The sequence below is a fragment of the Bos grunniens genome, chromosome 14 (assembly GCF_055505025.1).
Source record: "Bos grunniens cultivar Pamir isolate PY7600 chromosome 14, Bosgru_T2T1.0, whole genome shotgun sequence".
Classification (NCBI taxonomy): Eukaryota; Metazoa; Chordata; class Mammalia; order Artiodactyla; family Bovidae; genus Bos; species Bos grunniens.
The window spans coordinates 22436837-22458314 of NC_141178.1; positions in this window are offsets into that span (position 1 = coordinate 22436837).

Below are 21478 nucleotides of genomic sequence, written 5' to 3' on the forward strand. Positions count from 1 at the left end.
TTCTCTCCTGTCTGCCTGCCACTATAAAGTTTGATAAAATTACCCACTGTCCCAGCCTCCTCTTAAACCTGACCTGGTTCAGGTCAATAAGATGGATGAGGGAATTTCTGGGAAGGATTTTTCCTCATTGATAAAAAGAGAGTAGTATACAGGGATAGTACTTTCCTACTGTCCTGGCTACCTACCTGCTTCCTACCTTGAACTACAGCCAAGTGCAATGGCTGCAACTGTGGCAGCCACCTTGTGACTATGATGGGTAAGTCTCTCTTCCAGGGAATTCCAGAGATGCTAGATAACAGGAAACCCAATTAAAAGGGCTTTAAGCCATAAAGACATTTATTGTTTCCTTAGGCAGGTGTTTCCAGCAGTGCTTCTATAATCTGTAGCTAACAACAGCCTGGAAAATGTGAAAGTTGCTCAGTCATGTCTGACTCTTCGTGACTCCATGGACTATCCAGCCCATGAAATTCTCCAGGCCAGAATACTGCAGTGGGTAGCCTTTCTCATCTCCAGGGAATCTTCCCAACCCAGCAATCAAGCCAGGGTCTCCTGCATTGCAGGCAGATTCTTTACCAACTGAGCTATCAAGGAAGCCCTAAAAACAGCCTAACAACTACTAAAGCTCAATCTCCAAAGTTCAGAGAGCTAACGCTAAAGCCAAGGAGCCATCTCTACAGGGTCCCTCTTCCTTTATCCCTCTCTGACTCTGTATATAAAGTTTATAAAGTTAAAGAAACACAGACTCCTTCTAGAACTGAACAATAAGATGTGTGGATAGTAGTAATGAAAAAGGCGTAACTTCACATTATGTTTAATCTTTAAGAATCTTTAAAATCGACCAATTCCAGGAAATAAGTTAGCAAATGCAAGGCTGAGAGTAGGTCCTAAAGATGCAAGTATCTATATAACACTGAAGTCTGAATTAAGGCAAAACAACGTGAGACATTTGCAGTCTCAGGTGGCTCAGATGGTAAAGCGTCTGTCTACGATGCAGGAGACCCAGGTTCTATCCCTGGGTTGGGAAGATCCCCTGGAGAAGGAAATGGCAATCCACCCCAGGACTATTGCCTGGAAAATCCCATGGACAGAGGAGCCTGGTAGGCTACAGTCCACGGGGTCGCAAAGAGTTCGGACACGACTGAGCAACTGAACTGAACTCTGAGTTAAGTGGCTTAATAATAATTTAATTTGCCCTCAGTTGCCTTTAGATATTCCTCTACCCAGAAGTCAAGCAGTGAGTGCGCACATTCTCTGCTGCTGCTGCTGCTGCTGTGTCGCTCTCTAATTACCCACAAAAGAATCAGAATAAACTGGGAGCAATTCCCCAGTGCCATGAGCTGGATCCAGTCACTTCCCTTTGCCTTTCCCTATCAAGTCTACAGGTATAGAAAATGAAACTAACATTCTGTGCTTCTTTGAAAGGATCTTGCCTTTTGTTCACAACTGGTCCTATATTAGAGGCAAAGGTAAAGGTTGTAAACGGCTTGGGCATGCAGATGGCGTTTTGAAAATAACCCTTGAAGAAATGGAAACTTACGGGATTTGGAAATCAAAATTACGATTGAACTGGCAGCTTGTATGCAGTCATGTTCATCTCAGTGTAATTTGAAAGAGCTGAGAGCCTAAGCTGCCTGAATCAGCCTTTTAAAAGAAAGAGACGAGCTCAGTATGCCATGACTGTGTTACTCCAACTACAAGATGCTCACTTATGCTGACTCTGGGTGATGTCTCCCACTGTGAGGTGTTCAGAGGAAGAATTGCATTCCATGAGACAAGAAAGCCATTGATAGAAGCTTTTATGCAAATTGATTAATAACCTCTCAAAGAATTACAACGAAATGCACAGCTTTCCCTAGAAAACTTCTCCACTGACAGCTGGCAGCAGAATTTATCACAAGAAGGGAGCTGGCTCAGGTAGACTGACTTGTGGGGAAGAAGGTGAGATCTGGAGGACTTGAGTGTTGGGTTCTGTAGAAGCCTGGAAAGAAATGGCTAACAAAGGTTACATTTTTTTGTGCTATTGAAGGAGTACATGACAGGAGAGGTGGACAGTGTGGAAAAGGCATAATGAGAGGCTGAGTAACTTGGAGGATTACGTAGCCCGTCAAGTCTTCTGGTGGTTGGGCTGAAGGGCTTCCAAGCACAAGGATGCCTTGTTCAACTTGAAGTTCTTTGAGATGTAGACTTTTATTTGATCTCCCTCCAAATCTCCAATTCAGTTCAGTTCAGTTCAGTTGCTCAGTCATGTTCAACTCTTTGAGACCCCATGAATCGCAGCATGCCAGGCCTCCCTGTCCATCACCAACTCCCAGAGTTTACTCAAACTCACATCCATCGAGTCAGTGATGCTATCCAGCCATCTCATCCTCTGTCGTCCCCTTCTCCTCCTGCCCCAAATCCCTCTCAGCATCAGGGTCTTTTCCAATGAGTCAACTCTTCGCATGAGGTGGCCAAAGTACTGGAGTTTCAGCTTTAGCATCATTCCTTCCAAAGAAGTCCCAGGGCTGATCTCCTTCAGAATGGACTGGTTGGATCTCCTTGCAGTCCAAGGGACTCTCAAGAGTCTTCTCCAACACCACAGCGCAAAAGCATCAATTCTTCAGTGCTCAGCTTTCTTCACAGTCCAACTCTCACATCCATGTATGACCACAGGAAAAACCATAGCCTTGACTAGACAGACCTTTGTTGGCAAAGTAATGTCTCTGCTTTTGAATATGCTATCTAGGTTGGTCATAACTTTCCTTCCAAGGAGTAATCTCCAATACAATCTGATAAACACAAACACTGCCTTTGTGAGTGGATGTTTTTTTGTGGAATTTGAGGCAAGGGTTGCAATTTACATCTGAATCTGTGCCATGAAAACCAGCGATAACTTCCATTGGATGGCAAGGCAATGAGTAGACTGAAGAAGAGGTGAGGGCCAGAGGGGAGCATAAGAATTTAAAGGCATCCTTCTCCCCACAACCCTCAGTTGTTGAAATTGTTTGGAAATCAGGGAGAGCCTGAGGTTTGTGGTGCTGGAGAAGACTCTTGAGAGTCTCTTGGACAGCAAGGAGATCAAATCAGTCAATCTGAAAGGAAATCAATCCTGAATATTCATTGGAAGGACTGATAATGAAGCTGAAGCTCCAATGCTTTGGCCACCTGATGTGAAGAGCCAACTCCATGGAAAAGATCCTGATTCTGGGAAAGATTGAAGGCAGGAGGAGAAGGGGATGACAGAGGATGAGATGGTTAGATAACATCATCAACTCAATGGGCATGAATTTGAGCAAACTCTGGGAGATGGTGAAGGACAGGGAAGCCTGGCATGCTGTAGTCCATGGGGTCACAAGGAATCGGACACAACTCAGCAACTGAACAACAACAGCATCTAAAGGCTTGAGTAATATCAACGCCATCCCATTACTTGCATCGAGACTTTTGAGGTCCCTGCTAGACAGAGCTGGACATCTTCCTCAGGCCCTTCCGTGCGCCTGCAGGCTTGCTTCGGCTCTGTGTGCATCTTCTGCCCTCCGCCCTGCAATGGATGCTCACCAGTGCAGGCCTGGCTTCTGGTTGGCTTTGGCTCATGGGGAACTCAACGCAGAGCCTCTGCAGGAGGTGAGAAGGAGCGAGGAAAGTGAAGTTTCTGTTCCCTGACCTCCTCCCTCTGTGGTCACTTTGAGTTGAATGTGGCCTTGTCCGAAGATCACTCACTTCCTTTTGAAGGGGACCATCTTTCTTCCTAGGTTTCAATAACCATTCCTTTATTATCTACTTCCGCTCTAGGTGGGGTGATCAACCATCCTGGTTTGCTGGAACTGAGGTGTTCCCAGGACATGGGATTTTGAGTTTTAAAACTGGGACAGTCCCGGACAAACAGGGATGAGCTGGTTCCCCTATCCTAGGAATGGTTAATAGCTCCTCTGCTGTTTCTAGCTTCAGGTTACTAAATCACAGCTTGTGCTGCCCTTACACCCATCTCTTTTTTTTTTTGGTAAATAGTCCTTTTGTCAAACAAACTCCCCTGGAATTATCTTGCTAAAGGGCATCATTGTCTCTTTTCTGTCAGGACTTGAATAACATCCTGGGTGTCAATGAACATTCATGTCCTCTCTCCTCCTGTATCTTCTATTACCAAAAAGAGGACTACACTAGAACATTCCCTTACATCCTTCCAGCGGCAACATTAGGAAGTGATTGAAAAGAACATTGTGATCTTTATCTCTTAAAAATGTGTAACTCTGTGCTTAATTCTCATGGTCATCCTCTGGTAATTCTGCTCAAGAAATTCTTGAAGGCCTCCGATTGCCAGGCCTTGGCTGCGCTCTGGGGAAGCTGAGATGCAGAGCACTTAGGCCTGGCCCTGGAGAGGGCCATGTGTGCTCTGAGGGAGGGGAGGAGGGAGATGTCAGGCTGCCAGCAGATTATTTCAGCACCATGTGCTACGTATGTGCTAAACAAGATTTATGCAAGGTGTCCTAGAAGACCAAAGTGGGTACCCAGTCAAGTTCAGGGGGTTGTGGAAGGCTTCCTGGAGGAAGGCCACCCGAACTGAGTTTTCAATGATGTGTCGAGCCTAGGTGTTGGGGCAGAGGACATGAAAAGGTCAGGGGGAGTATTCGTTGCAGAGGCCTGGAGGAGGCCAAGTACATAAGTCCTAAGAGGAATACGGGAGGATTTAGGGGTGGGACAAATCAGCTGTTCAGTTTGTGTAGAACCTAAGATGTAAGGCAGAAAATGAGGTTGGAGAAACAGGCAAGATCAGATTATAGAGGGTCTGGCAGGAGGCTAAAGGAGGTGACCCTTTATCTTGTAGGTGGCAGAAAGCCACTACAGGATGGGTTGGTTTGTCACTGAGCAGGCTAATCGAATATTTAAATATCCAGTTTCTTTCTGACAATTAAACATAAATATCAGTTCTGAACCACCACCAACAAAAAAGAATGTGTGTTCAGCAAAGTTTCTGGGGTTTTGCTCATACAGTGGAGATTGAAATCCACATTTTTAGCTGTATGAAATGATAAAGTGATGCTGCTATTGGGAAAAGTCATCACACTCTGCCTGAAAAGCTTTATCTGAAGGAAAAATAACAAATACTAGGCTTAGTAGATTCATCTTGATTGTCTTCATTAGCTTACTTCAATATTCATTTTGGTTCACCCAAATTTTGAGGTTTTGAGGAAAAATAATGTATCTTATTTATATTTGCATCACTAGCAATTAAGACATGGTTTGGCACATGGAAGGGGTCAATAAATGTTTGTTCCATGAAAAATGTGTGTTCCACTGAGCACCTATTGAACAGTCCTAAGCTGCGCTAAGGCCAAGAAGTAGGGTAACAAAGCCCAGTACTTAATAGGCTGTGAGCAAATCCTGAATTAAATAAAGCAATAATGTAAAAGGACATTTTCATTCTTTTAAATTATTTTAAACTTGGAGTGGATACTAGATAAAATGAGAAGTCATTGTTACGTATGTACGTATGAAATGTATGTATGTATGAAAACTCTTGAGAGTCCCTTACACAGCAATAAGATCAAATCAGTCAATCTGAAAGGAAATCAGCCCTCGATATTCATTGGAAGGACTGATGTTGAAGCTGAAGCTCCAATAATTTGGCCACATGATGCCAAGAGCCGACTCACTGGAAAAGACCCTGATGCTGGGAAAGATTGAGGGTGGGAGGAGAAGGAGGTGACAGAGGATGAGATGGTTGCATGGCATCACCAACTCAGTGGACATGAGTTTGAGCAAGTTCTGGGAGATGGTGAAGGACGAGGAAGCCTGGCTAGCTGCAGTCCATCAGGCCACAGAGTCAGACCCAACTGAGTGACAACAACAACAACATTGCTGTTGTGGTTGCATGACAAAATGTTGTAGTTATATTGTGGTTGTATGACAAAATAACTTTAAAAGAATGGTAAAATCCGAAGTATTTAGGATGAAATACTAAAAATACTAATGATTACTAAATGTAAATCAAGGATTTACATGAAAATATTGTCACTTACATCTCAACAACTTTATTTGAAAACAAAAAGTTAAGTTACTGCTGAAGCAATAAAGAAAGGAAGAAAAGAATGAAAGGAGGAAGGAAAGAAAGAGGAAGTTACGTGGTTCCAAGCCAGTATATATATAAGCTTCTAGAGTTAAAAGCACAACATTTACAATATTATACACACTGGTGAATACACTCTCTTTGTGATGGGTCATGAAGTAAAATATAATCGCAGAGCAGGTAGAGACCAAGAAGCATGAATACTTGAAGTGGTACATTTTGAGTCAGTTCTCTTAGGTTCATAAAAAGAGCTCATCTCAAATTGAAGACACCTTTTGTTTCCTGTTTTCTTCTTTAGTAGAACCATGTTTCTCATTTCCTCTGCAAGTCTAGCGTCATTCAGAAGAAATACAATGGGGCAAGACACTCTCTTATGGTAACTTGGTTACCATGAATAAAAATGATCTGGATAGTTACCTAGAGATGCTGCTCCTTGGCAGCTAATTGTGTGACTCTGATTACTGAGAAAAACAACATGATTCCTCATTTCACAAATTCATGAAAATCTTACCAAGTGTCTACTCTGTCTTGAGCGACACATTAGGCATAGCAGCAGGAATCAGGACCAGGTTCCCGCCTTCCTGATGCTCTCATGCTATGGACATCTGGAGACTATGTTCACAGGCTACGGACAGTGTTTATGTGGTTGTTTTCTTCTCTTGAAGAAAAGTTGTTTTCTTCTCTTCAGTCTTAACCACCATCTGGTGAGGTTAGTCACATTCCACGTGACCTTCCTCTTTAACGGAAGGCTAGGTTGGTCCATGCCTTGCTCATGGTCACGCTAGTAAATGACAGCGAGTATGATTCAAACCTGGATCTTCTCACTTGGAGTCCAGCCCTGTCCCCAGCGCACCACAGGCTGCTCTTTCTTATGCCGCATCTGTGAACCCAAAGGCAGTGCAGGTGCTGTGTGCGTACCCTGCATATGGCTAGATGTCTGCAACAGGGGATCAGCGCCAGCTCTTCTGGCCACGAGCACGAGTCCCACTTGGAGCTGCTCCGTGGTGCAGCTCTGAGACCCGCTCTGTTAACTACCAGCTCATTGTGACGCTTCAGGGGAGATTTTCTGTTACCAGCTAATTATCACTCACAGTTGTCAGGAAGGGGAAAAGCGCCTCTCACATTTTATTTTAAAATAGAAAAAAAAAAAAACCTTGGAGAAGTTTGAGGGTGATTTGCTGCTCTTTCAGCGCCTCAGGAGGCCCCGGCCAGACCCGAAACAAGTATTGGCAGAAGGGCTGTCAGTGTGGTGTCTCAGAGGTGCTCCCCGGGGGTGGCGATCTCAGACCCGTGGCTGCACACTGAGTAAGATGCAAACAGCACGGGTGCGTGCCTGGGGAGGGAGGTGAGAGGAGGGAAATGGAAGATGGGTCTCAGAGCAATTAACTAGAGATGAGTTGTACCCAGAAGGGCTGCTGATGCCAAAAGAATAAAGCCAGACACAAAAGACCACATCATAGGATTTCATTTATATACAATATCCAGAACAGAAAAACCCACAGAGAGATAGAGAACAGATTAGTGGTTGCTAGGGTCTGGGAAGGAAGGAGGGAGGATGGGGATGCAGTCATGGGTCCTTAACGGGTACAGATTTCCTTTTTGGGTGATAAAGATCCTCTGGAACTAGATGGTGGTGATGGCTGCACACCAGTCTAAGGACTATATGTCACTGATAGTAATTTTTATCTTAGGTGTATTTTGCATATACATATATGTATGCAGTAAATACATGTATGGTAAATACATGGAGAAGGAAATGAAAACCCATTCCAGGATTCTTGCCTGGAAAATCCCACAGACAGAGGAGCCTGGAGGGCTACCATCCATGGGGTCGCAGAGAGTTGGACTCAACTGAGCAACTAAATAACAACAGCAAAAAATATACATATATAATATAAAAACATACTTCTGAGATGGCAGTGTTCTTCTCAGTGAAGATATTCTGGTAAAATTTGGATGAGCACTCATCAGGTATGTTGCAGAAGTACCTTAGAGACTGACCAACCAATAAGATGATTTTTTAAAAATGTGTATGTATATGTACATGTACATGTACAAGAGAGAGGAGGAGAGAGAGAGGCTTCTGCCCAGTGATTAGGATGAAAAGGTAACAGGGACCTCAGAAATTTCTCCCCATTTATAGTTCATATTTATATTTATAGTTCACCCCAAAACTGCAGTTGCAGTTCTGGACAAAAGGCAACAATGCTGCAAAGATAGTTGAGTCAAAGTACACTTTAGTCTAGAGCAAAATGCTATGTTTTGGGATGCAGAAGATCTATCTGAGATTATTCCAGACCTTGGACCATAGGTTATTCAAAATCTAGCCTTAAGGAGCACTGATAGATAGGAATCTAGGAAAATTTTCACAATTTTCTATTTGAAGAAATGTACTCTTATGCTCATTTTAAGATGAGAAAACATGTCCCACCTGGAGAAAAATGCATGAGAAGAACCACACGACCAGAAGCGTTATGGGTTTTGAAAGCAGATATACAGTCGCACAGAGTCGGATATGACTGAAGCGACTTAGCAGTAGCAGCAGCATACAGTGAAATGGGCTCCCCGGGTGGCTCAGGTCGTAAAGAACCCGCCCACAATGCGGGAGACCTGGGTTCGATCCCTGCACTGGGAAGAGCCCCTGGAGGAGGGCATGGCAACCCACTCCAGTATTCTTGCCTGGACAATCCCATGGACAGAGGGGCCTGGCAGGCTACAGTGCATGAGGTCCCAAAGAGTCAGACACAACTGAGTGATTAACACTTTCACTTTGATACAGTAAAATGTCTTTACATGGTGAAGCTCCTAAGGATTTTGATTTATCAAATACAACACAACACACACAAAAAGCCTATGGTTTAAATTCAATTACCTATGCACATTTCCCTTTATTTATATGCTATAACTTAAATAACACATATACATAGATAGTTTAATATTAGGAGAGATGAATAGTCCAGAAATTACTCTATAATCTAGTTTAATTACTAGTGAAAAAAATCAGTAGAAAAAAGCAAGTGGCTCCCTCCAAGCAGAGCTCAGGGAGTGCTGGAGGGAAAGGATGCTGGCAGTTCATTTTGATTTCAGATGCATCCAGGGCATGGCTCCCAGTCCCACTTCCTTCTGTGCTTCTCACAGCTCCTCAGAAGTGCCCTGAGTAATGAGGGCTCCCTTCTACCGGGGTGCCTGAGAGCTTTGTAGCAGAACAAAGGAAGATGTGAATTCTGTCCCTGGGAACCAGCACAGGTTTGTATTTTGAAAGCCCTGCCTTAGACGGTTCCCAGCATAGGCACATTTGAACAATGTCTTATCTTTTATCAGCATTGTAGCGGAAAAATACTAGCCTGAGGCTGTGGGCTGCTAAAAGCTGTCAGAGCCTGCCCACCTTTCCTATTTCGTGATGACGTTAGAAGCTTTTTGCCACCCATACTCGGATCTGACTCAACGTGGGGAGAAGCCAGAAATATCAGAACAATTCAGGAAAAAACAGAGGAGCAGCCAGGAGGCAAGGGAGCTTTGTTTTAAACCCGGAGAGAGGGAGACAGAACCAGGTTAAGATACAAAGGATGTGAACAACATTTATCTTTCCCAGAAAGTGTTGAAAGCTGGGGAACACAGGACCCACGCAAAGCTCTCATTCACTGAAGCTTCCAGGCCTATGATTTTCTTCTCACCGTGGGAGGGGCAGGGGGGTTTGCGATGCAGGAGAGGCCAAGAATGCAATGTGATGCTGGAAACTTTGCTTCTCTCGCCCTTCCTGGGGATTGATGAGGCAGGCGGGCTAATCGGTGTGCAAAGAATAGGTCTGCTGGGTAACAGCTGCACGAATGGCACATTATGCAATTTTGCAGGCACGCACTGATCTCAGTCGCAGAGAAATGAAATTATATGAGGCCAAGGGCTCCGCGGTGCCAGCTTCGGGGCTCAGCGTTGGCCTGGCCACTCTCGGCTCCGGAAAGGGTTTTATTTGCAGTCTGTCTCACAGCCTGCAGTTCTGTGCTGCGCTATCCCTAGCACAGAGCTGGTGTTTACTCACTCAGGTGAAGAGGACGTTTTCACTCTCCGTCTTCCCCTCCAGTGTGCAGTATTGATTTTCTGGTGGAAGGAGGCAGAAAGGCCTTTTTTCAAAGTACCTTGGAGGCAGAGTCCACCGGTGGACTGGGCTTTGTGAGAAGGAACCCCTGTTCAGCCAATGCGGAAGGTCTTTCTCAGCGGCAAATTGTGTTTGTGCAATTCACTAGTCATAACAAGTTCATGTTTCACTGTGAAGTTGTTCAAGAAAAATCCAACAGATTGAAGCTGCTTCATCACTTGATTAGTCTAAACAAGTTCGGATAATTAGCCTGACTAATTAATACCTATGTCTAGTGTGCAGTTTGAGCTGACATATTTTGAAGGTGGTGCCAGTTCAAAAATGTAGAAATAATTACTCTATAAAACTGGCATGAGGCAGAGTTCCATGGGCTTTCACCCTGAATATGCAAATTCTCTCCCTTTTGAAATGTGATTTGCAAAAATGAGGAGTATTTGAAAATTCTCCAATCTGGAGCTGCTTTTTTTTTTTTTCAGGAGTTTATTGAAACCCTGATACTGCCTTGCAGGTATAAATTGCTTTCCAGTAGCAACGGGAAAAAAAAAATTAACAAAGCTATCCATTGCTTGAAAAAACTCAGGTATATATTAGGCTGAGTATATAGTCTTGATAAAGCAGAGAATTAGTCTTTTATTACTTTGAAATTAAGTGCTCAAGTTCAGTGCCTCCCCATCACTTCCTCAGATTCCCCAGCCTGAGTTTCAAAAAGCCTGAACCACATACCCAACATCAACAGGCCAAATGTGAGACTGCCACATACTTTTATTAAATATAAATACCATGAAATACAGTACTTAAGTGCAGGGGAAATTTCTGAGGCCATGAGCTAGAGGGCCACAGAAACCAAAGGAGAAAAGATTTATCAATTCACTGATCCCTCAAGGTCTATTTCCTGTGAAGTAACTGGAGAGGATGCATAGTATATGGTACTCAGAAGAATCATAAGAGGAGAAAATTGTCATTAAGAAGTTATTAGTAGCCAGAGGTAGAAATACTACTCTACAACATCCCTTCTATATTTGGAAAGGATAAACGTTGGTGGAGCCACTTGGTTATTAAGATGTTGGGCAAGGAATTCCATGGCTGTCCAGCAGTGAAGACTCCTCGATTTCACTGCTGAGGACGGGGTTTGATCCCTGGTCAGGGAACTAAGATTCCACACACCACAAAGCGCAGCCCCCTCAAAAAACAACAATAATAACAAAACGCTGTAGAGCTGATATGGATAGGGACCAAGGAGGATTCTTGGAGGAAGGGAATGAATCACTTTGCATTGAAATCCAGTGTTCTATGTCTGATGGATTGAAGTGACCATGATCGAGGACAACTGTTTATAAATGAAGATCTCAAGAGGAAACTCACTTTAAGGAGAAAGGGGGTCTTGAGCAGTGTCCAAGGTAGAGTCCTTATTAGAAATAGACATGGAGCATCAGTGCATGGCTGATGCTAGAACACCGCTTGGCCAAGGAGTGTGTGTGTGTGTAAACATAAAAAGCTGAGTCAACAGAGATTATGGTTTTGGAAGGCCAGACCAGTTACAGAGTGCTGGGAGCACTGCTGTATGGGAGCTTGGAGGAGAGCTACCGCTCCAGTCTTTCTGTCACCCGAGAAAATACTGTCATGGCAGCAAACTCCTTGCCACCTGAGCATGACCAGAGTGGACAGGGGCTGCTCAGGATTGCCAGAGTGCCTGGTTAAGGGCACTTTTGGGCACAGTCTCAACTTCCAACAAGGTAATGGAATAGTAACTACATCATAACATGAAAATGCAAAGTAGCATGTGATATGTGTCTTAAGAGGGATGCAAACTAAGCAATATATGGTTCTGAGGAGTGGGAGTTCACATACACCTGGAGGTGACCTGGACAAGGACACATCAGATAGAAGCTAAGGCCAGAACAGTTTCCGAGGAAAATCTCAGAGGAAAGTATTGAATGGGCATAGCATAGCATAGTGTGAGATACATAGGAAAGCACTAGAGGACTGCAACAGACCGGACACTGAGGATTAAATGGAAAAAGAGGGGGACTGTGGGAGTTTCTGTTCACAGGGGTGCATTTGTATATATTTATGGGGAGTCAGGGTGTCATGGAAGGCTTGATTTTTTGACTATGGTAGCAGTGTAATTTGAATTGTGCTCCGACGACTATAATAAATAGTCGTCGATTTGAATTGTGAAGACGACTATAATAAATAGTCATCGATTTGAATTGTGAAGACGACTATAATCAATAGTCATCGATTTGAATTGTGAAGATGACTATAATAAAGATTTTCTGGATAAATGTATAGAGGGTGATTCAGGATAAACACTTGGAAGGATCATAGCTATTATGCAGTGAAGAATGGTTATCAGGGTTGAAGCTGTAATGGAGTTAAGAGGTCATGTCTTAAAGATATTACGGAAGTCAGTCTATGGGACATGACAATTAATTGGGGGTAAAGTGAAAAGGAATGGGAAGAGTGAAAGCAGATATTGATGTTCGGACAATATGAATGAAAAAGTAGGGGTAATGCTAACAGAACTAGAGAATTCAGGAAGAGAAACTGGTACGGAAGACAAGGTAATGATTTCAGCTTTAGACATACTTTGTTTGACATTCTGGAGAGACAATCTGGTGAAATTCTTTAGAACCGAGCTATAAACATAGTCTGGAATTTAGGAAGGAGGTCAGGATTAGAAATATGTGTTTGTCTTGGTTGAGGTATGTCTGTGATAATCCCATGCCTGGAAGCTTTGCCCTTCCCGGCAACTATCACTTTGTATTTACAAGGACAATATGGTAAGAGTGGTTAAAAGTGTTCCCTTTGGCTTCAGTTGGGTCCTACCCAGTTATTCACAGACTCCATAAACATTGGAGGTATTACTGAGCTTCCTTCTGCCTCAATTTTTTTGTCTGTAAAGTTGGGAACAGTAACATCAGGATGATTGTATTTACTAAGTTAATATGCATGAAATACCTGGCTAGGCTATTGTTACACTCCGGAAGTCTTAATAGAAGTTCCTTTTCTTCTGTGGCCCAGATCCTCAGCCGTGGGCTCCAGGACACCCTCCCTCTCCTGCCCATTCCAAATCTCACATGGAACTCCTTTTCTTCTGCCACTAGGAGTGGTGAGAAACTGCAGTCCTTACTTGTCCATCTATGGATCTTCTTTTTTCTTCTCCTCTGTGTCTTGAGTGATTAGTTGATGATGTGAAAGTTGGGCTGTACCCTTAGCCTGAGGATGTGTGTCTCTGGTTTAGGTCGACTTAAATGGACAGAAAAGAAGTTACTGAAGAAAAATCAATCCTTAATCAGACAGATGTACTTGTGTAGAGATGATGCTGCAGCTGCAGGAGTGGATGGCATTGCCACTGGAGTAAGAAAAAAAATATCTAAAACAGAACCTTGGTGGACTTTATCATTTTTGAGATGTGGAAAAGAAAAACTCACAACAGTTATCTCTAATAAGACAACAAAAATTAGTAGCAAGAGTCTTATTTCTTTTGTTCACCAACGTTTCCCCTTCATTTATGCATTCAATGAATATTTATCGACATCTGAAAAATATAAATCACTATAATAGGCATTGTGCATGTAGTGGTGAACAAATTAGGCAAACAATTTTAGCTTTGATGGAGCTTGAACTGCAATAGGCACTTGAAAAAAATATTGTTAAATGAATGAATAGATATTTGAACAGCAAGCATGTCTGAGGGAAGGGAGCCTCTATGTGCAAGCACTGCATTTAGTAGGCACTGAGAAGTCTGTAAAGGAATAAAGATAGGAGGTGATACCTGGAGGATGGACAGGACATAGAGGAATGGAAAGAAAGGAGGATATTCTGAGATGGATGCAGGGAAAAGGCAGAAGGATGGATATTTGCAAAATATCTTTAAGGAATAAGAAGATAGTGGCTGGCATAGTTTGTGGGGAACATTCAGCTGTCCATAAGAGTGGAGAGGCAGAGAGTAGAGATAATGAGGTCAAAGAACTTGACTCATGTTGAGAAATAAAGAACATAAGGTTCCTATTTTGAGCAGGAGCCTCATCCATCATCTCTAAGATCAACAGATTTGACCATTACAGAATTTGCTGGTCAGTAAGAAGAGGAAAGTAGCATCTCTTAAGCTTCTCCCAAGTGCCAGACGTTAGATCAGAGGCTGTGCGTATACAGGACTTAAATGACTTATCTCCACAACACTCAAGTGTCCAACCATTCTATTTCTTTTCTTATTAAATTAGATTAGATCTGGATTGGCCCATACCAGCCATAGACTGGTCTAAAGAGCTGATGCTTTTGAACTGTGGTGCTGGAGAAGACTCTTGAGAGTCCCTGGGACTGCAAGGAGATCAAACCAGTCAATCCTAAAGAAAATCAACCCTGAATATTCATTGGAAGGAGTGATGCTGAAGCTGAAGCTCCAATACTTTGGCCACCTGATGTGAAAAGCTGACTCATTGGCAAAGACTCTGATGCTGTGAAAGATCGAAGGCAGGAGGAGAAGGGGATGACAGAGGATGAGATGGTTGGATGGCATCACTGACTCAATGGATATGAGTTTGAGCAAACTCCGGGAGATAGTGAAGGACAGGGAAGCCTGGTATGTTGCAGTCCAGGGGCTCACAAAGAGCTGGACACTACTTAGCTGCTGAACAACACAAGACCAGTTAGGACTGGTGAGAAACTCAATTTGAGTTTTTACTGAGGAGGAATAAGTTTCTTCCCCTCCCTTGGGCATGCACCATAGCTTCAGGATTTGCACAAGACAGGAGGCTCAGAAAGGACCTCTGGTCTTTGGCCCATTGTTACTAAGACATTTATTTTGTCTCCACTCTTCACCCAGCTTAGTCCCTGGGCCGCTGCTCCTGCCGTCCAACCTTGAGGTGAAAAAGTGAAAGTGTTGGTCACTCCATTCAGTCATGTCCAACTCTTTGCAGCCCCATGGACTGTAGCCTACCAGGCTCCTCTCTCCATGGAATTCTCCAGGCAAGAATACTGGAATGGGTAGCCATTCCCTTTTCCAGGGCATCTTCCTGACACAGGAATTGAACCCAGGTCTTCCACATTGCAGGCAGTTTCTTTACTGTCTGAGCCACCAGAGAAGTTAGGGGCTGACATCAAATCCCCACTCATCCATTGGGGTTTCTGCCATCTTTAGGGGCAGGTTTCTGGTTCTCTTCCAGGCCCCAGTCCTTTCAGTATCTGGGCCTGGGGTATCCCTTCCTCATCAAAGCACCTGCCTTCCTCTTATCTCTTGTCCACAACTGCCCTCCGAGGATTCAATTCTCACAGACTTTCCTATGTGTGGGTTGTCATCAGGGAAGATAATGCAACTAAAGAAAAAGTTCTTTCCTTCTGTGGCCAGCAAGTCTAAGACCAAGGCCTCTTCTGCTAAGACATGGGAAGGAGGAAGAGGGGGGAAAAAATCAGCTTTTCATTTTCTGGAATTTCCTAGAGAATCAAGAATAAGACAGAAATTAATATGCCAGTGTATTACGGTGTCATATGCCTTAGCTTCTCTAATCCTCCAAATCACAGTGTGAGAAAGGTATTGTTATTATGATTTTATGGAAGAATTAGTTTATTCAATAAATATTTATTCTTTCTGCCTTACAGTGATCCAGACTCCGGAGAAAAAAAAAAACAGTGAATAAGACAGAAAAAACCCAGATGAAGACACCAAGTTTCAGAAAGTAAATACCGTGCTTGAGATCACATAATCCATAAGTGGAAAAGCTACAATGAGCCCAGAACTGTTTCTCCGAAGTCCACATCATTTTATGCGGCTTTTATAATTTGAGCTCTTCTGTAGAAAGCTGCTTGAGCTTTTGACAGTCTTCCTGGCAGATTGAAACGTGACATCACAAGCAGTGATAATAAAAACACATATCATGAAGTGATTGCCTACTGTGTGACAGGCAATGGAAGAGGTTGCCTGCAGCATCTCATTTAATCCTCACAAGAAACCCAAACTCATTTTTCTTGGTTAAAGGAAACTGAAAATTAACAATGGTACATTCCTTGTGCAAGATTACTGGGCCGGCATGTAAGTGAGATATATCTTTAGATAAGATATATCTAAATCTATCTTATTCTTTCTTGGGGCACTGAAGAGCATTGTTCTTCATCCTGATGGTCACGGGGTCTTGTTAACTTGAAACTCTGGCCTTCTCCCATCTTGGTCTCGCCTTTTGCTGGGAAAGCTGGGGTGGGTTGGGTGGGGATAGTCAGCTTCTCATTCTGGTTCCCCAGCTACCTGCACCTACTCTGTGGGTTTCTGCAGGTTTGGTTACAGGGATCAGAGAGGACAGGCGAGGCACTCATAACTTGGTCTCTCTTGTGGACAGAAGAAAAGTCCAGCATTTTTTTTTATTCTTCTCCCTGCAGAAGTTCCCTGGGGATCCCCCCAACTCTGGAATAGGCTGTCAGAGGCCCTTTTGGGTAGTCCAGACTTTCGTATTTAGACTTCTCAGACATAATTGAGGGGCTGGTCCCTACATCCTTTAAACTCAAAAGACTACCTGTTTCACTCCCTAAATAGTTCTTTTGAAGCCCCCTTATTTGGCTTAACCTGTCAAAGGGCAAGATTGCCTGCTTACCTTCTGCCCTGGATGGGCAACCCAGAGGGAAGGGTCACCTGGGTCTCTTTAGGTCTCTTGACCCAAAGTCATCTTCACCGCCTGCCTGTATGAATTTGCCTCCTGCAAGGCTCAATGAATTTCTGAGTGTCTCTTACACAGACTGGGGGCTGGGCTCAGGGGGCAGAATACAGTGTCCCAGCAGGACCTGCACAGATTGTGAGAATATTTGGAACCTCTGCTGAAAACAAAAGTGTCATGGAAGGAATATCCAGTTTGCATTTTCCCCAGAAACTTCTTAAGGAGGTGCAAGATCGTAGGCCCTGGCATCAAATTGCCCAGGTTTGCATCTTTCTTCTTTTCCTTACTAGCTATATGATGTGAGGCAAGTTATTAACCTTGCTGTATATCCATTTTCTCTGCATATCTATCTATAAAACAGGAATTCTCAACTATCAGCTTCTTAAGGTTGTTGGAAAAATAAATGAGGTAATACGTGTTAACTGAAGCACAACACTGGTCACGTGGCCAGTGTCTCCAAACTGAGCTGTTATTATCCTGACCGCCTTCTCCTGTACATCAGTTACTGAGACAGATGGAAGATAAACACTTCTGAGTTTAGAGCAGGATTTTGTAAAACCCCGACTCAAGAGGCAGGTGTGAGAGGCAAAATATATATGACTTCTTTAGAACCATGGCTTACTTGGCTTTAGGGCTGCCATGATTTCTTTTATCTTTCAAGACAGGGAGCTTGCTGTCTAGTGAGGGTTGTTGTATTTCTTCCAGTGTGGTTGTTACTATTTTCAGAGTGATCGGAAGCCATATGCCGTGGTAATTAAGATAACAGACACCGGGCAGTCAGACTTGGCCTCTGACATTCTGATTGCTACTGCGACTTATTGCAAGTGACTTACTTTTTCTGTGCCTTAATTTCCTCATCTGAAAGACAAAAACAATACTTGTGTTTAATTCATAGAGTTGTCATGAGGATTAAATAAGATACTGTAGATGAAGAGCCTGGCCTCTTCTGAGCCCACAAAAGTGGGCTCAAAAAAATGGTAGTGAGGGTATGGTAGATGGTGCTAGAGCTTGGATTAGAAGCGAAGTCTCTTTTGACTTTTGCTGTCAATGGATCTAAATAGTAGGGCTAATCTCCCCAAAGTAGGTTGGATCTGTTATAGAAAGTTTTGAACTTATTAGACTGTGAACACACAATATCAAAAGCTCATGTGATTATTGGTGCTGGTGGGGAGGGGTCTGGTCGACATAACAAGAAAGGCTGAGGTTTCATCTAACTTCCTAAAAATAGTGCTGAAAACAGGGAGGGATCATGGGGGTTCAGGACCTTGCACTGGGAGGTGGAGAGCTCTCTGCTTTCCTCTCAGACTTCACCAAATGCTTTTTCTACTTTCTCTTCAAAGTTTGAGCCTGTTGGTCTCAGAGTCATCCCAGAATGCCCTTTCCCCAGTCCAAATCCTTGGAATTTATCAGATAATGGGTTAATCCAGTTCTGATTAGGATATGCATTTTGTGTCGATTCTGAGTTTTGCTGAGTTTTACCATGTCTTCCTCTTCAGGACATGATGGAACTGCTTTGGGGACACTTGATAAGATGCATTGGGTCAGGCTCCTCTGACTCTGTCTGCTCCATTCTGTTAGGACAGGCTCTGCCCAGGCTGCTTTCCTCAGAGGACACCATCTATGCTGGGTGTCATCAATGTTTGTTAAATCCCAATATTCACTAATCTCACCTATTTTCTAGCAATATTTTCTTCTGTTCTCACCTTGCAGTTTCTGACTTGGGTTGGTCATGGTTGAGTGGTTTACCCAGAGGACACAATGATCGAATTGTTACTGAGTGTAAGTTCGTGTGCCCTGTGCACAGCAAGGACAAACGAACCAAATTACTGAGTTTGGAGCAGAGCGATGTTTACTGCAGGGGAAGCAAGGAGACGCTGTGATTCATCCCTGTCCCCACACCCACCGCACCCCTCCCCGCCACCTCTCGAACTCCTTGAGGGTTTCAGCGAGCCTTTTTAAAGGCAAAACGAGGGAGGGCCATCCCAGGGGACATGATTGTGATCGTGATCAGTTCATGCTCAATTCTCTGACTGGTTGATGTTGAGATAACAGGGCAGCTGACCATTATTAATCCTTAGGCACCAATAGGTCTGGGAGCTATGCGCTCATGATCATCAAGTAGTTAATTTCTTCCTTTTGGTGTTTTTTAGCATCTGAAAAACTCAGGAAATATGCATGAGATACTATTATCTGAGTACTTCAGAGAGGAGCTAGAGCAGAGGATGTGGGGGAGGGGTCTAACCAGGGAAGGCCCCATGGGGTCCTACTTGGTTGCAATATGGCCCCTTGATTGGGTCCATTGGGTGTCTGGAGATCTTCCTTCTAGAGGAGCACTTTGAGGTAATATTAATCCTTGCCGGTACTCCCTCCCACAGCCCCCAGCGTGCTGGCTGTCTAGGGACACCCCAGGGCTTTTGGACACTGCTGCTTCTTTTGGGACTTTCTCTTTTTCATGCTGTTGTCTTCCTCACATGCTTATCTTCAGATAAAGATTATTGAAGCAACTAGGAGTTTAGATTTTTGTAATTATTTGAGAGAGAGAGGTAGAGAAAAAAAAGAGGGGACAGGAGAGAGCAACTTTTCTGAGAGGTCTTCTTGTCACATCAGAATCATCTGTAGAGCTTTCAAGCACATATGCCTAGATCCATCTCTGATTTTCTTTATTAGATTTTTTTTCTGGGCACCCGTTTGTTGACTATGAATTTTTGTTGATACCAGTCTTTCCACTTGTGCAGGGTGCATCTCTGGGTCCTCTGAGAGGTATGAAGAAGTCAATGAGGTGGGCTCAGCTGTTAGGGGAAGCTCACTGACTGAAACCACCCACCCTGGCCAGGCACCATAGTAACCTTTTGCGTGAGTTATTTTATGACACGAGGTCCTAGTAAGGAACACGCCAACCGTAAGAGTTCTGGAAAGGTCAAGAGGAGATGCCAAGTGTCCAACCACCTCCCAGAATCCTTCTTGCTGGAATCCATCTTGGATGAGCAATGCACGCACGCACCATCAGGAAGGACTCTGAGTCAGAATGATTGGCCAAAGACAACCTGAAACGAAGCCCATCACCATAAAACCCAAGACTGCAAGCCACATGGCAGAGCAGTTCTCCTAGGTTCTCTTATCCTTCTGCTCTCCACTCGGGTGCCCCTTCCCGGTAAAGTCTCCTGCTTCATCAGCATGTGTATTTTCTCAGACAATTTATTTCTGAGTTAGACAAGAGCCCACTCTTGGGCCCTGGAAGGGATCCTCCTTCCTGCAACACAGCCATGGATGAAAGTTAGACAGAACAGTGGATGAAGAAAGGGCAAATGAGCCAGGATATTGAGTGTATGGACAAGGGGGTGATTGAAAAGATATAGAGTTAATAAAGATGTGAGAACTATTGAAGATTCTGGTGATGTCTAAGAACAGGTATAGTGAAGCTGGTTGTACAGGTTGACTGGAAGGAGAAGACGGTTTTATCAGAGTGATATTTTTCTGAAGTAGGATTTCAGATTTTATTGCCCTGATATTGTAAAGTCAGGGCAATAACTCAGGTACTCAATAATCAATATAAATTAGTCTCAGGTAATCTGAAAAATGGAATGATTCCTCATTCACATTATAGTCTCTACTTAGCCTCTGATTTGCTTATTTTGGTGGCTTGAGTTTGTAGCTTCTCTCATGTCCCTTGAACTACAGTAAGTCCCATACATACAAATGAGTTCCGTTCTGAGAGCACATTTGTAAGTCCAACAAAGTTAGCCCAGTTGTTAGGAGAAGTACACTGATTGAAACCTCCCACCCTGGCCATAGTAACCATTTATATGAGTTGTTTTATGACAGGTGATCCTGATAAGGAATACGGAACTAATAAGCCACCACCAACAGGAAGAGTTTGGGAAAGGTCGAAAGGAGACACCGCGTGTCCGTCCACTTCCCAGAATCCCTCTTGCTAGCATCCATCTTGGCTGAGCGATGCGTGTGCCACCAGGAAAGACTCTGAATTAGAATGATTGGCCAAAGACCACCCGGAAACTAATCCCATCACCATAAAACCCGAGACTTCGAGCCACGCGGCAGAGCAGTTCTTCTGGGTTCCCTTACCCTACTGCTCTCCCCCGGGTGCTCTTTCCCAATAAAATCTCTTGCTTTGTCAGCACATGTGTCTCTTCAGACAATTCATTTCTGAGTGTTAGACAAGAGCCCAGTTTCGGGCCCTGGAAGGGGTCCCGCTTCCTGCAACATAGATATTCAACTAACATAATTGGCTACATATAAATGTACTGTGGTAGGTTTGCAATACTTTTCACACAGCTAATACGTGAAAAAACAAACATGCAAATAAAACATTTTTAATCTTACAGTACAGTACCTTGAAAAGTACAGTGTGTAGTACAAGGCAAGAGGCACTGAGTGAACAGGCAAGAGGAGTTACTGACTGGAGGAGGGAGAGGGGCTGGGAGATGCTAGAGCTGAAAGATCATCTGGAGATGGAGGGTAAGCTGCAATTTCACTCACGTCTGACATTGGTAAAATATAAGTTTGCATCTTTGAAAGTTTGCAGCTTGAAAGTTCTTATGTAGGGGATTTACTGTATTGTTAGAACTTGGACTGTCTGGTTTGAACCTTGATGATAAGATGATTTCTGTCCTTCTTTTGGTATTTCCCTACTGCTCCAGGGAACTATCTAAATGAATCTCTGGCCCTTATACACATCAA